At 38.9% G+C, this 12,901-nt stretch overlaps 1 long non-coding RNA gene across 2 annotated transcripts; it reads right to left on the reverse strand.

Annotated features, from left to right (window-relative positions):
* Positions 1-1,550: 1,550 nt before the first annotated feature.
* On the reverse strand, positions 1,551-3,406 carry LOC307042645. Of its 2 annotated transcripts, none has more exons than XR_013809207.1 (3): positions 3,237-3,406; positions 2,683-2,797; positions 1,551-2,334 (listed from the first exon to the last, which is right to left on the reverse strand). It is a non-coding gene; the product is annotated as an uncharacterized lncRNA (long non-coding RNA). The 2 variants fall into 2 exon arrangements; XR_013809208.1 differs by having other exon boundaries at positions 3,174-3,406.
* Between the last annotated feature and the right edge of the window lie 9,495 nt (positions 3,407-12,901).

Consider the following 12,901-nt stretch of genomic DNA (forward strand, 5'->3'; position numbering starts at 1 on the left):
GAACATTTCTGGACCTATTTTTTGGATTTCTACTACGTAAGCAACCTTCCCACTTGAATCCTACGCACGGCGTTATAAATGAGGCCCCAGGTGATGTAAAAGGACTCTGAGTGTTTAGAGATAGTTCACTTTTTATATACAGTATATTATATATATTATATTTTACTTTATTTTTTCTTTTATATTAGTCTAAGGGTGCGTTCACACCTGCCTTGTATAGTCCGGTTTAATCGAACCCTGGTGCGTTTAGCCGCTTGGTGGGGTTCATTTGGGTCGGTGTGAACACAATCCGAGACCTCTTAAGTGAACTAAACAACCGGACTCTGGTCCGCTAAAATAGGTGGTCTCGGAGCAAGGGCGCCGGAAGCACTTTACAGCCCTGCCCCACATTTTCGCAGCAGCAGATGCCGCGGAACACTGTACACATCCCGTTTCAATAATTCCCCTCTACTCTAAAGTTTGCATCTAAAACGCGATCTGATCTAGCTGTGTATATTTTGTTATTTTTGATTGTTATATTCAATCTCATTATCTACAGGCATTTTTTAAGCTTGCAAAGGGAAGATGACAGCTCGCCTCTCACTCGCCACTCTGCTCTTCCACAGCGCCGCTTCCCCTCCCTCCGCTGACATTATGAATGTAAGGCATATATTAATCTTAGATAACACGGCAGGGTCCGTTACAGTTTGTTTTCATCTGATTTCAAATAAACAAAGTATTGGCTTTCAGAATATTAAACTTGTTTCGGCAAATTCAGATGATAAATACAGCGTTGAAGCGTGTAACGGCATAAGCGTCGTTGAGTTGTGAAAAGCGCTATATAAATAAAATGCATTATTATTATTATTATAATTACAAGCGGTAACTTAACGTCACAGCAGGCATAACAACAGCCGGTTTTTCTCGTGAGTGTTTTCCCCGGGAAACAAACACAATACACACAAACGCAAAAATACACAAACACACACACGTATATACAGGGCCGGCCCTAGACTTTTGGGGGCCCTAAGCGAGCTTTGGCTTGGGGCCCCCCCTCACTCTAGCGCGTTCTCACTACACACAACACGGAACCAAGTTTTGTCTTATGATGTTAGCATAAGCACACATATTGTATAAATAAGCATGTAAACACCGTGGACCTAGCCTCCTCTAGGGGGATCCGGGGGCACGCTCCCCCGGGAAGATTTTTTTTTTAAATATTGAAGTTAAAATCATCAATCTGGTACGGTGGCCGGCAGGTGCAAACGCGGAACAACGGCCAAAAACACATACATTAGCAGGAAACAGCTGCAAATCCTGAAATGAAAAACAAGGCACCCCAAGGCACCAGCGTCTGATCGGGTAAGACTAATTAAAAATGTAATTATACCATGTAGGTTTGAATTTGTGAACATGAAATCAATAAATCCCCTTGTGTGCACTTATTTCCTGGGTAAACATAGGATGGAGCACCAACCCCATTCCAGGAAGAGGTCCAGTCTGCCCCGGGTCAGAACCACTTCTATAGGTAAACGATGTTGACAGTTGCTTCGTGACACAGTTGTGTAGTGTGTATCTTTATTTTACATTTGTTTGTTTGTATAGAGTAGCTTCCAATCACAGTGGGTAACATTGCCAGGAAGCAGAACAATTATACTTTTATACATTTCCAAATGACCCACAATATCTGACATCTTAGTGAAGACGATACAAAAAACACCCACACATATTTTTCAAAGATCAGATATTGTTTCTTGCATCCATTTCAAATGTTTACAAGGATTGTGCAGGAGTATGACAAAAGTACTGTTGTCAGTTTAAAGCCAATGTATTGGAAAAACAGGAAGAGGATCGACATTCTTTTGTAAATATGACTGTCATGCATATATTATGTATTTGAAAATAATTATTCAACTTTCTTCTCACTGCAGCAACTACATAAATGTGTATGCACTTATCATTATTGATAGCCAGTCTGAGCCAGAAGACAAAATGGAGCAAAGGTATTAATTGTTACTATTACCACTTAGTTTTTCTATTCTATGCTGTCAATCTTATTACTAGATTCATCATTTAATATTACAATACATCACGTTGTCTTTCCCAGCACAGAATACCTGACTGCGGAGGAAAATTGTTGCAAAACTCTCTGCGAAAAGAACAAATACATCTTTCAGCAGGTTCAATATTAATAGAGCCAATGTGTGGGATGGAGAAATCCGCAGCTTTCAAGGTGCCTCATTCGACCCCTTTCATGAGATGTCAGTTAAGTTCACTGATGATGAGGGAAAAACTGAGGATGGAGGGGACACTGGTGGTCCCAAGCCTGAGTTCCTGACCCTCCTTATGGAATGCCTGAGAATGCGAAGAAAACATCACGTCAGCAACTGTTTGTGCCCCATGGTGGTGTGACTTTCCCAGCCACTGTCTCAAAATCAGATTCTAAATGTATAATGTTCTCTATAAAGATAGAACTAATACACAATTATGAATGTATAATATAAGCTGTGTTGTGTATTTAATGCATTGCTCTACAATTTAATGATGGCTTCTACATATTTCACATAAACAGACAATGAAAAAATGTGTCCTTCATGCTGATAACTAGTGTATGCATCTGCCAATTAGTATTCTAAACAGAGTAGTGGGTTGAATCCTTATTTCTTGCATTTGAAACAGAAACAATAAAAAAAGTTAACTTACTGTTGTGTTAAACTTCTGCCAAAAACTGTACATGTTTGCCACAGGAGCCACAGGAGCCACAGGACACTTGAACTGTCCCCAGATGTTGGCCACAGAAAGGACAAAACATGGCGGTCTGAAAAGACATACATTGATGTAGTAAATCCATTTAATCAAGTCAATCAAAAACACTCTAATAGTGGTTAGCTAAATAAATAGAAAGATACATCATGTTTATCACTGAATCTATGTTTTGTCTCTCTCCTTGAATGTCTTCTCTATATTTGTTCTTGAGCATGTCTAATGCAAACTACTATCCTGTCATTACTTTGTCCCTCTTCACATGTTGTCACTTCTCTCTCTCTCTTTCTCTATCAATTCAATAGCTTTATTAGCATGACCATAGTTACAGACAATTGCTAAAGCTCTGTATAGTTGCAACATCTATACACAAATACATACATATAAACAAACTGCTAAGAATTCAAATGTCCCTTTTCCGCGGTACTCACTATGGCCCGTGTTATTTGCCTGCACTTGATTTGTCATCTCTTTTAACAATGTTCTTCCCTCACTTTATCTTCTCTTCACGTGAAGCTCTCCTCTCCTCAGCTGTTGTAGTAGTTAGGGACGCTAACGCTAGCTATATAAATATGACGATCTATGTATTAAAACAAAACTTACATCTACATTATATCTTTCTCCACTTAAATGAACTTTCTTTCCTCCCGATTTCCATCACTCTTGTTCGTTCTCTCTATGTCTGGTCAGACATCAATCTGTTCCATGTAGCGCGCCCCCTAGAGGCCTGGAGCACTTTCGGAATGTTTTTTTTTTGTATGTGTTTTGGGATTTGTACGTGCTTTGGACTTTGCATATCGTTTTGGTATTTGCAGCGTTTTTTTGTTGCGTTTGTTTTCGGGGTTTGTGTGTTGTATTTAGTTTGCATCATTTCTGTAAATGCAGCGTTTTTCTGTTGTATTTGTTTTCAGGGTTTGTTTGTTTTTCATTTCATTATTTGCAGGTGTTTCCTGCTAATGTATGCGTTTTGGGCCGTTGTTCCGCGTTTGCACCTGCCGGCCACCGTAATCTGGTGCACTTTGAGAGCAACATTAAGAGATCTATGGATACATCTCTCAACACCCATATGAAACAGAACTGTAAACAGATTTTTCTGTATGGATATTTTACAAATCACTTTAACTGTATTCTTGTTTTGTCATATAGTATTTCATAACTGTTTTTCATTTATTCTCTCAGGCTGTCAATCTTATAATGTTCACATAGAAACTAGCTGTCAATAGGAATATCATTCAGAAGAATTATAATTTCTTGCAAAGATCTGTCACAAAAAGAGGTTGCACATTTCAATTCTGGTGTTGTTATGGCAACGTCAGTGGCCAAACAGCCACATTTACTGCTGCAAATACGTTCAAACATGCTGTCGACACGTAAAGCAGTGGCAACTATGCCACCATTTCAGCTGACTTTTTCTCAGAAATACTCAGAATTGTTTTTCTTACGTCCATCTTCAAGAACTCTGAGACCGACTGAGTTTATTTTAAACATTGTCACAGCTCACAGGATAGGTACCTGTGTCAGCCAATAAGACAGATGTTTATTTCGATTCAACTCTCTGGTTGGTCAGGTGTCTTGCCTCTGTTGAATTCACTGAACACGGGAAATTACATCCTGCCGTCCTCTCTTGTGTCATGATGAGGTTTAGGTAAAGCACGGTTAATGTATTATATTATTGACTCAATAATATAATACATTATTACATTATTACTATTACATTGCATTTAGCTGACGCTTTTATCCAAAGCGACTTACAATAAGTGAGTTCGACCAACAAAGTACAAACTTGAAGAAAACAGAATCATATAAGTACATCAGGTTTCATAGAGCTAAAACATTTCAAGTGCTACTCAACTGGCTATAGATAAGCCAGTCCTTTATTAGTATACAAGTGCTTTGTTAATAGTTCTATCGTTCGAAGTGGAGTCGAAAGAGATGAGTTTTCAGTCTGCGCCAGAAGATGTGTAAGCTTTCTACTGTCCTGATGTCAATGGGGAGCTCATTCCACCATTTTGGAGCCAGGATAGCAAACCCACGTGTTTTTGCTGATGGGAACTTGGGTCCCCCTCGCAGTGCGGGTGCAGCGAGCTGTTTGGCTGATGCAAAGCGGAGTGCACGTGCTGGGGAGTGCGGTTTAACCATGTCCTGGATGTAGGAAGGGCCAGATCCATTCACAGCATGGTACGCAAGTACCATTGTCTTGAAGTGGATTCTAGCAGTTACCGGAAGCCAGTGAAGGGAGCGGAGGAGCGGCGTGGTGTGGGAGAATTTAGGAAGGTTGAAGACCAAACGAGCCGCTGCATTCTGGATGAGCTGCAGAGGTCGGATGGCACATGCAGGCAGACCAGCCATGAGGGAGTTGCAGTAGTCTAGGCATGAGATGACGAAAGCCTGGACCAGAACCTACGTCGCTAGGACCAGAATCTGCGTCGCTACATGACTTTGAGAGTAGGCAATCTAGGCATATTAACACAATTAATTAACACAATTAATTAAACATACTTATCACGGCGACGGTGTACTGATATCTTTAATTAATTAATTATTCTTTTTTGGCTAGGGGGCCCCTTAGTGGCTGTGGGGCACTAAGCTGCCGCTTATGTCGCTTAATGGGTCGGGCCGGCTCTGCGTATATACACACACACACTCGCGAGCTTCCCCCAGACCAGTAATCCAAACGAAAATATCTTCCCTCCATTACTACTTTGATCATTTGCTCCACTAATAATCAGATTGATGGATTCAAGAGAAGAGGACACTTTGAAGGCCTTTTTCTCAAAATGATGACTCGGTGACAGTCATTATAGAATGTGACATATTTTGCTTAATATTTGGAGTGCATAAACAATCCTGATATAATTAGAACCCTAGGAATCTCCTCTTTCCAACAATGTATACAACTCAAAATGTGTCTTCTGGTCAATGCGACTGATTTCGATGGAGCAGCAGGTCACTTTGCATTAGGTAAAAATAAAGCAGGCAGACATAACAGGAAGAATATGTACATTGTAATCCAATCAAATTGGACATTGTCACACCATTCAAATGTATCCATGTACATTACTATGGGGGTTATTCCCTATCTTTATTCAATAGCTTGGTCTTTAAATTTGAGAGCATACTTTATTGATTTCACGTTCAGAATATGTATTTCTTTCCCTCAAACTCTGTCCTCACACTCAAATAGTGCCTGCTTGCGCTTAGATTTGCTCTGCTTCTGCTCAAACTGTAGCTTGCAATCAGATATATTGCTGCTTACAGATTTCCTGTGTTCCAATTTAAAACCTTCTCCTCGCACTCAGACTGTTTCTGTGCGCTCGTGAAATGTCTGCTCTCAGATTTCTTCTGTGCGCGCTCGGATCTTTTGTGCAACAACCCTGTCAAAATCCCTCAACCAATGGTGTCCTTGCGGGTGCGTTCGCTTTACTTATGGTGCGTTCGCTTTTTCTTTTTTTTGGCATTTTTTTTTTACTTATGGTTTATAAACTACCGTCCTCCACGGCTTTATGTACTTCACCTGTTTAATTTACAACTTTTTTTTGGGGGGGGGGGGGGGGGGGGGGATAAGCTCAGTTAGTATATATTTATAAAACGGACAAGTCAAATCAAGCAATCTGATGTTTCTTAGCCGTGATATAATGAGCGTATATCCCGGGTATAATTGTAGTTACTTTTCACAAGTCAGTATCCCTCCGCGTCTGAGAAAAGCTACAACCGTACGACTGTTACATTACGTCCGTTACGAAACTAATTAACTAACTAACAAAGCTTAAGATGGAAACATTTAAGGCTAACTTCGACCTCCGGAGTGGCTTTACGATGGAGGAGTGGATTGAGAAGTGAGACTTTCAGGGGTGTGTCCCCATTGGCTACCCAGTTTTTGAGTGACAGCCCACTACACCACAGATCATACAGTGCAACTCATGCAGCAACTCCGGAGTCCACTCGGCCATGTTAGTGTCGGTGCCTCCTGGGGAGTTTTCATGAACATATCGGACTTATCTTATGGATTGCTGTGCATTATACTTGTGATGTGTAGTTTATACTTTATTCCAACTTTAAATATGTTAATACCTGCACACACTGCTGCTGTTAAATAATTTCCCAATTTGGGATTGATAAAGTGTCTGTCTATCTATTTATTTGTTTTATAGATTAAAATGTATTTTCAAGCTAAAGGTGATACACAATATAAACTGTATACTATTATTTTTTCAAAGACATGTTACATTTCAAAAGCATATATTGCTATGTTTAGGACAAACAATTAAAGACTGCTTTAATTTAACAAATTCTACAATATAAAAGTGGCAGATTTGCTTTATGAAACAGACCAGACCCAGGCTGCATACAAACACAATTAGGAACATGCTCACATCTTACTATGTTGGTCTGAAGAGCTGAAGCATTCATACACAATGGATACAAACTGTGTTGTCTCATTCTATATCCTGTGAGAAAATGATATACATTTATCATTAAAAATTCGACATACTATTCCTAGCCTGAGGAAGATATGAATAATCAACAGATTTGAATGGAATCTCTAACATTTTCATGTAGAATAAAGACAAAAGTGTGATTATACAAATTACATTTATTGAAATTTGAACCAGAAGATTAAGTCTCAAAGAATGTTTTAAATAAAAGGACATAAAACAATAAGGTGGATAATAATAACATCTATTAAATGTATATGTAAAGACAATTGGTCGAATGAAATGACACTGAGCAATGCCCAGCGTGGAGGAAGATGGTGCAGGTCTTTTTCATGCCCCCCCCCCCCCAAATGGGGACGCACCCCTGAAAGTCCTGCCCACCTGGGACGTTGTGTCAGAATCTCAAACAAAAAGTGAAGGAGCACAAATGAGAGTAGGCCTACTGCAGCGAGAGCAAAAGTCTGATCATTGAGAAAGAAGAAACAAGAACTGCAAACAAAAACCTATGTTAAAACAAAGAAAAAATACTTATAGTTTACATGATTACATAAATGATTTGTTTGCAACTTATAGTTTTATTTTGAAATGTATTTAATTTTGCTTGACTCAGTTTTTTTTCTTTTAAACTCATAGTAAGCTTTATTCTTAGAAAGTGTTGCTTTTTCTTTACGATACAAAACTTATCCCATACAGGAAGCGGCGCTGCGGAACAGCAGAGTGGCGAGTGAGAGGTGCCATCTACCCTTTACAAGCTTCAAAAATGTACTTATCAAGTGATTTTGGAAATCAAACTTTCATATTCTGAAAGCCAAGACTTTGTTTATTTAAAATCAAACAAAACACCCGAACCCCGAATCACTAATTTTTACGCAAATCGACGTTTATTTTGAAATGAGCCGTTGCAACTTCCGACTGATTTCGATAAGAGCGGGTCACATATGTCTCGGAAGTGTTTTGCTGAAAATACCAAATAGATCACCCATTGTAGCTTGCCACATACACCTCTATTTCTGGGTCTGGCCCTTTAAATGGAAATGAGCTGCTGCTGGCCCTTTAAATGGAAATTAGATGCAGACATTCTTCTGCAATGAGAAACATGTAAGGCCATTTGCTGACATTGTAGTTGATATATGGAAACGCTAGCTACTTCGTTAGCCCAGTTAGCACTGAGTCAATGGCTTGTTCAGTGTAATATGCCAACCTACTATGAACAAAAGCTAGTGGTTCATATTAGGCTAGCAAGAACGTGTTTACAATTGCAATCTTATACGGGTAGTCTGCTACGTTTCGGTCATTCTTTTTAGCTTGCATAAAAACAATGTTTTCCTTCGCATCTCAAGCTCTTGGTAGCCTTGTTGTTTAGCTCCGTAGCATACATGCTAGGAACGCCAATTATAATGTACTGACCGTATGGTAAATTACCCGGAGTATACTGTCTGAGTATTTCGTGTGTGATTGCAGACATTCTCCAGCTATGAGATACCAACCCAGTCTCATACAAAAACGTGTAATAACTACGTTGGTCCACAACTTGGGACGTAGTATTTCTACAAAAACGCCTCTGAAATTGTAAGATCCCTACGTTTTTTTTCACCATTCATTCCAATGGCTGGCGTCTATGTCACGTGATCTTCAAATTTCTCCCTGCAGAAAAAAAAAACATGGCCGAACTTCGTTTTATTCTCTTTGGAAAATGCCTATTTTAAGGTTAGTTTGGCCATTAAAATGCGTTTTGATGTCATTTGATGCGAGAAATATGAGTTGTTATTTCAGATTATGTGTGCAGTGGATGTAGATGATCTTTAGTTTGCTAGTTATTATTAAGATTACTTCAGGAAATTGTGTCTATACAACGTTTTCATTGTTACCAAGGTGGTTGCTAGGGACGCTGCTATCGATATTATTTCTGTTATGTTGTGTAACTGTTTAATGGTGTTATCTTTATTGCTACCCCCTTCCCCATCAATTTATAGTGTTGGTCCACAGCGCAAACGTATTAGTAAAACCTGCATCTAAAATTGTGGCATATATACGTTATTTTCCCCTGTGCAATTCTCCATTTACTCAACAATAACACATAATTATCCTTATGTTTATTTATTTGTTTGATTAATAAACACAAGTTGGAGTCCGTCAGGACCGAGGGTCGGAGCAGCTCATTTGCTTTAGATAATATTACACCCGGAAGTAAGTATTCTCTCCGCTTCGCTTGACAAACCCCGTGATAGTCCTCAAGCTCTGTGATTGGATGTTTGAGTGTGCGCCGAGGGTTACGCCGAGCGTCGAACAACACTTTGAAATGGGACGGAACCACGGCAGATTGTCCAAAACTGGATTTGAACGGGTCCACCCCGTCCCCCCCTCCCCCACCCCGTCCCCAGAACTACAAATGCTGGCTATAAAGACGTTTTCGTATTTCCCATAATAAGAAGTTGCCAGTATTAAACTGTGAACATCCCTGGAGGTTTAGGGGATAGGAAACACTCAAATGTAAAACATATAATTAATAAATGGGTGAAAATTGCTTGTGCCCATAATGGGCAGCATTAATATATACCCACATGCCAGCTAAGGTCAGAAGAGCTTTATTTAACAGCTGGTCTTATGTTTGTGACCCCTCCTGTTGTTAATTGATAAGCCTGAAACATGCACTTGTCAAGGTTCAGAGGCACATTTTGCAAATATGGCAGTGGCCATCGATCACCTTAAGATAAGATATACTTTATTGATCCCAAGTTGGAAACATTTGCGTTACATCAGCATGTGTAACAGTTGTAAATATGCAGTGGTGTTTATTTGTAAATCATTTAGTATAATCACACAAATTCTGTGTTTTATATTGAATAATGCTGTGTTCTTTATTTATTGATTGTTCAATACCTGACAAGGCCGGAGATTAAATATCTACATACATCTTATAAGAGTATAATACATATGTATAATATCAGTTAAAATAAGTGCTTCAACATAGTTAACACTGCTGGAGTTATGCACAAATATTGATAGATGTCTTGTAATGCACTATTGAGGAACCTGCGACCAAAGTTTTTCATTCATTGCATAACTACACCGTTTGTGTATATATGTCAATAAACTTTAGAAAATCTTTAAATCTTGAAAGGGATGTGCAAAATAGTCATTATATACATTCTCTAATTAACTATTAGTAGAGAATAACGAGTAATGAATATACTTTATAGGGATCCTATTAATATCTAATAATAAAAATAATGAAATTCAATAACATGCTTTAACCACCAGGTGTCCCTTTATATCAGCTGTGCACCTTTATGCTGTAAATAAAGCCTACCAATTGGATCAAATATAAAAGTCAGCCGAATTAGTGTTGATACTGCAAAGAGACGTATTGTGTGAAAAGAAATGTAAGATATTGTTTAATTGCTGATATATTTATGATCCACGTCACGTTTTCAGTGTTGGCGGCAGTTCCTCATGTTTGTCTAGAAGTCTTCTCATCAGGGCTCTATAAATAGAGAACTACAGCAGATATGTAATATTTAATGCAGCCAAACCGTGTATTACAATGCCGTTATGTGATGACTTTCAAAGACAAAAGCAAGCACACTCGGAATAAAGTATTATTTTATTTTTAAAAAATCTTTTCGGTCTGTTTCCGGTATTTGTTAATGACGATGTGATGTGAGATGTGAGACTGGAATTGCACAAGGGAAAATAACGTATTTATGCCACCATTTTAGATGCGGATTTTGTTAAACTAATAAGTTTGCGCTGTGGGCCAACACTATACATTGACGGGGAAGGGGGTAGTAATAAAGATAACACCATTAAACAGTTACACAACATAACAGAAATAATATCGATAGCAGCGTCCCTAGCAACCAACTTGGTAACAATGAAAACGTTCTATGGACACAATTTCCCTAAGTAATCTTCCTAATAACTTCTTCGGAGTAAAGAAAAGCGATTGGCCTTCCAGCGTGTAAGAAAGTCGGCATTACATTGCTGCTGCTGCCCCTTTGTACAAATTCGTCCGCTATCAGAATCAGAATACCTTTATTAGTCCCACAGAGGGGAAATGTGCAGCATTACAGCAGGAAAGAGCCACAGACAGCTTAGTGTTGCATATCTTACATGCGTTAAAAAAGTACTAAGTTATAATATAATAAACAATATGCTAAAAAAGTACTAAGTTATAATATAATAAACAATATGCTAAAAAAAAAGATGAAAAGTTACATAATTTTCAAAAATACAGATAAAAAACAAATCAAATCGACAAATCAAATCCTGTAGCAGTTCTTAGGATTTAGCAGCCCTGTATATGTTACAGTTATTAAAGATGGCATATGTATATTTAAGCAATAGCTCACGACAGGCAGACGCGTCGGGCCGAACCACGCCCCTTAGCTGTGATATAATGAGCATATACCACGGCCTGAAGTGAGCTATTGCTTTTATAAAACGGTTACCAAGTGTGGCAATATGAAAAAAAAATACACACTCTAATTTAAATAGTTTTTATTCGTAAATAATGATGTTCAAAATAAAAGAGTCCCTCCGTTGCCTTCTGCACAAAACACAAACAGCAAGCGAACATATTAGACAGAGAGCGTTGATCCATTATTTGGCTGTTTATTTACATTAATGTGTATGTTGCTGTTTATTGTGCATCCACTGAAAAACTGTCCAGCATCAGTAGCATGGCTTACGTGGTCACTTGTATAGGTTGAGGTTGTTCGAGGCTGTTGCTTGGCGTGGCGAGAATATTGCTCCACTTTCTCCGGTCCCCGAGATTGGGCTTCCAGTAGCTCTGGAGAGAGCTTTCGCACCTGTGGCCACTAACGGTCATAATTTCTCTGCTTTGTTTCAAGACCCGCATCAGAAAGCTTTTGAATGGTGGTACTTTTCCAGTTGGTCTACCTGCTCTTCACGTAGCTCTGCATGTCGTAGTTTAGGTGCTTTTTTTTCTGGAGATAGGCATTGCTCAATCCACTCATCCATACTATAGTAAGACCCCCCCGGAGGTCGAAGTTAATCTTAAATGTTTCCATTTTATGCTTTGTAAGTTTGTTTCGTAACGGAAGAAATTTAAATATATTTATAAAACTGAAAAGTAAAATCAAGCAATCTGATTGGTCGATAGCGTTTTTGCGGACCTCTTTGATTACAGATTTGAAAACATCGTAGCACAATTCATTATGTTAAACCTTCAAAGTATCTAGATATCCCTGCCCAAAACCAGCACTTACCTAACAATGGCTTGTAAGAGGTCATGGAGTCATGGTGCTGCTGGACCTTGAGGTTCTGACCTGGGTTGATGTCGAATAGTCCGTTTTGCTTAGGAACCTTCCTAATGGAGTGAAATGACCCGGAAATCCCTCAGTGGCAGCCATGATAAGAGCTGTTCGAATTCTCTATGATAGGAAAGGGGGTTTTAAACTTCCTTTATAACCTCCTTTAGCTTAGGAACTACTGGACCTTCCTCTACAAAAGAAAAGGAGAAAATGCTGCCCCACGATGCCTTGCGGCCGCAGCATTTGCCATCACACAACAGTCGGCCGTTCACGGACAAAACCGATTATGACCGAGAGATTATATCATGAAAGTTACGGTGCATTTTAAAACGTATGTGGTAACTTGCCAAAGTGCTTTGTTTTGAACGTTCATCAGTATTATAATCAAAAAGAGAAATATGATCGTTAGTTTTTACTGAAATTATCAAATAAAGTCAACATTTCATA

This window comes from Notothenia rossii, assembly GCF_949606895.1.
Source record: "Notothenia rossii genome assembly, chromosome: 6".
NCBI classification, from domain to species: domain Eukaryota; kingdom Metazoa; phylum Chordata; class Actinopteri; order Perciformes; family Nototheniidae; genus Notothenia; species Notothenia rossii.